The sequence below is a fragment of the Apium graveolens genome, chromosome 3, assembly GCF_009905375.1.
Source record: "Apium graveolens cultivar Ventura chromosome 3, ASM990537v1, whole genome shotgun sequence".
In the NCBI taxonomy this organism is placed as follows: Eukaryota; Viridiplantae; Streptophyta; class Magnoliopsida; order Apiales; family Apiaceae; genus Apium; species Apium graveolens.
The window spans coordinates 72,336,634-72,340,161 of NC_133649.1; the positions used below are offsets into that span (position 1 = coordinate 72,336,634).

Below are 3,528 nucleotides of genomic sequence, written 5' to 3' on the forward strand. Positions count from 1 at the left end.
TGAAATCAAGCCGGGCACTATTCAGATGGTGCAGAATTCTGTTTCTTTTGGAGGAGCGGCAACTGAAGACCCCAACATGCACATACGGAATTTTGTCGAGATCTGCAGCACTTTTAAGTATAATGGCGTGACTGATGAGGCTATCAAGTTGAGGCTTTTCCCATTCTCACTAAGGGACAAGGCTAAAGACTGGTTACATTCTGAACCAGCTGGGTCCATCACTACGTGGCAAGATCTTGCGTAAAAGTTTCTGGTGAAGTTTTATCCGATGGCAAAGACTGCTGCTATGAGGAGTGCTCTTACTCAGTTTGCGCAGCAACCTACAGAATCTAAGTGCGAGGCTTGGGAACGCTACAAGGAAATGTTGAGAAAATGTCCACATCATGGAATGCCGGATTGGATGGTGATCACTGGTTTCTATAATGGTTTGGGGGCCGAATCTCGGCCCATGCTCGATGCAGCAGCTGGAGGCGCCTTATGGGCTAAAAGCTATACTGAGGCGTATAATCTTATAGAGACGATGGCTGCAAATGAGCATCAAAACCCAACTCAGAGGATGACGTCAGGCAAGGTAGCAGGTATTCTGGAAGTTGATGCAGCCACCGCTATTGCAGCCCAGCTCCAAGCGCTATCAATGAAGGTTGATTCTCTGGCTACGTATGGAGTTAATCAAATAGCTATGGTTTGTGAGCTTTGTGCAGGTTCTCATGCTACGGATCAGTGTTCTCTTGTAAATGAATCTGTTCAGTATGTGAATAATTATCAGCGACAACAGCAGCCTGTGCCAGCGACCTATCATCCTAATAACAGAAATCATCCAAATTTCAGCTGGGGGAATAATCAGAATGCTATTCAGCCACCATATCAGCAAGGAGTGAGTAAACAGTTTAACCCACCTGGATTCCAGCAACCACAGCAGTATGCTACAAGGCAATCATATCCTCAACAGGGAAGTACGGCTGCACCCACTAGTGCTGATTTTGAGGAACTTAAGCTGTTGTGCAAGAGTCAGGCGGTTTCTATCAAGACCTTGGAAAATCAAATCGGTCAATTAGCCAATGCAGTGCTCAATCGTCAACCTGGCACTCTTCCCAGTGACACGGAAGTACCAGGCAGGAAGGAAGCTAAAGAGCAAGTCAAGGCTATTACCTTAAGGTCTGGAAAAGTGGCTGATGCTGAAAAGGCAAAGGAAGTCGAAGCTGAAGTTAGAGATGAAGAATCTAAGCAAAAGGAGAAAGCGGCGGAACCAAGGAAGACTACTGTTGAACACACTCTGCCTGAGGCTAATACAGGGGAGAAACAACTCTATCCTCCACCACCTTTTCCTAAGAGATTGCAGCAACAAAAGCTGGATAGACAGTTCGGGAAGTTTCTGGAGGTGTTCAAGAAACTTCACATCAATATACCTTTCGCTGAGGCTCTGGAACAAATGCCTAGTTATGCGAAGTTTATGAAGACTATTCTTTCAAGGAAGGTGAAACTGGATGACCTTGAAACCGTTGCTCTCACGGAAGAATGCAGCGCTGTTCTGCAACAAAAGTTACCACCAATCTGACCTTGAAAGATCCAGGAAGCTTCACCATTCCTTGCATAATTGGCAATCTGACGTTTGACAAGTGCCTTTGTGATTTGGGAGCAAGCATTAATCTGATGCCGTTGTGGATCTTTAAAAAACTGGATCTGCCTGATCCAAAACCCACGTACATGTCACTACAATTGGCTGACCGTTCCATTACTTACCCAAGGGGCATAGTTGAGGATGTGCTCGTCAAAGTGGATAAGCTCTTCTTTCCAGCAGATTTTGTTATTCTGGATTTTGAGGAAGATAAGAAGATTCCCATAATCTTGGGGAGGCCTTTCTTGGCTACTGGCCGTACCTTGATAGATGTTCAAAAAGGTGAACTTACTATGCGGGTCCAAGATCAGGATGTGACCTTCAACGTATTCAAGGCAATGAAATTCCCTACAGAAGATGAGGAGTGCTTAAAAGTGGATGTGATTGATTCTGCGGTTACTTCGGAACTCGATCACATGTTAATGTCTGATGCATTGGAAAAGGCCTTAGTGGGGGATTTTGACAGCGATGATGAAGATAGCAACGAGCAATTATAATATCTGAACGCTTCTACCTGGAAGCGAAAGCTGGACATACCATTTGAATCTCTTGGTACTTCTGACCTCAAGAACGCTGAAGGGAAGCTCAAACCATCAATAGAGGAAGCACCTACCTTGGAGCTCAAGCCATTACCTGAACACTTGAGGTATGCTTTTTTAGGTGATTCATCTACGTTACCTGTTATTATTTCATCTGACCTTTCAGGTAGTGAGGAAGACAAGCTCTTAAGGATTTTGAGAGAATTCAAATCGGCTATAGGATGGAACATAGCAGACATCAAGGGGATAAGTCCTTCATATTGTATGCATAAAATTCTGCTAGAGGAAGGTAGTAAGCCAATTGTGGAACAGCAGCGAAGACTGAATCCCATCATGAAGGAGGTGGTGAAGAAAGAAATTCTGAAATGGCTAGATGCAGGCATCATTTATCCTATTTCTGACAGCTCGTGGGTGAGCCCCGTACAATTTGTACCTAAGAAGGGAGGTATCACTGTGGTCGCAAATGAAAAGAATGAGCTCATCCCTACTCGAACAGTTACAGGATGGAGTGTATGCATGGATTATAGAAAATTGAACAAAGCCACAAGGAAGGATCACTTCCCTCTTCCATTTATTGATCAGATGCTTGACAGATTGGCGGGACATGAATATTTTTGTCTTCTGGATGGTTATTCCGGGTATAATCATATTTGTATTGCACCAGAGGATCAGGAAAAGACTACCTTCACTTGTCCATTTGGCACATTTGCTTTTCGCAGAGTTTCGTTTAGGTTATGTGGCGCACCGGCCACTTTTCAGAGATGTATGATGGCTATATTCTCTGACATGATTGGAAATAACGTCGAAGTGTTCATGGATGACTTCTCCGTCTTTGGACACTCATATGATGAATGTTTGAATAATCTGCGCGCCGTACTCAAAAGATGCGTGGAAACTAATTTGGTGCTTAATTGGGAGAAATGTCATTTTATGGTGCGTGAAGGCATTATCCTTGGGCATAAGGTCTCTAGCAAGGGTCTGGAGGTGGACAAGGCCAAGGTGGGAGTCATTGAAAATCTTCCCCCACCTAATTCTGTGAAAGGAATCCGTAGTTTTCTTGGTCATGCGGGTTTTTATCGGCGATTCATCAAGGACTTCTCAAAGATATCTAAGCCGTTGTGCAATTTGCTTGAGAAAGATGTGCCGTTCAAATTTGATGATGAATGTTTGGCAGTATTCGAGACTCTCAAGAAGAGTTTGATCACTGCACCAGTTATTACAGCACCAGATTGGACAAAACCGTTTGAGATGATGTGTGATGCGAGTGATTATGCGGTAGGTGCAGTTCTGGGACAGCGCAAGAAAAATCTCTTCCATGTGGTCTACTAAGCGAGTAAGACTTTAAATGGTGCCCAATTGAACTACACCACTACT

General features: G+C 44.0%; 1 non-coding gene across 1 annotated transcript; it reads right to left on the reverse strand.

The window, feature by feature from the left end:
• Positions 1–283: 283 nt before the first annotated feature.
• Positions 284–390, reverse strand: LOC141716027 (small nucleolar RNA R71). The gene has a single exon (XR_012572761.1). It is a non-coding gene; the product is annotated as a small nucleolar RNA R71 (small nucleolar RNA).
• Positions 391–3,528: the final 3,138 nt, after the last annotated feature.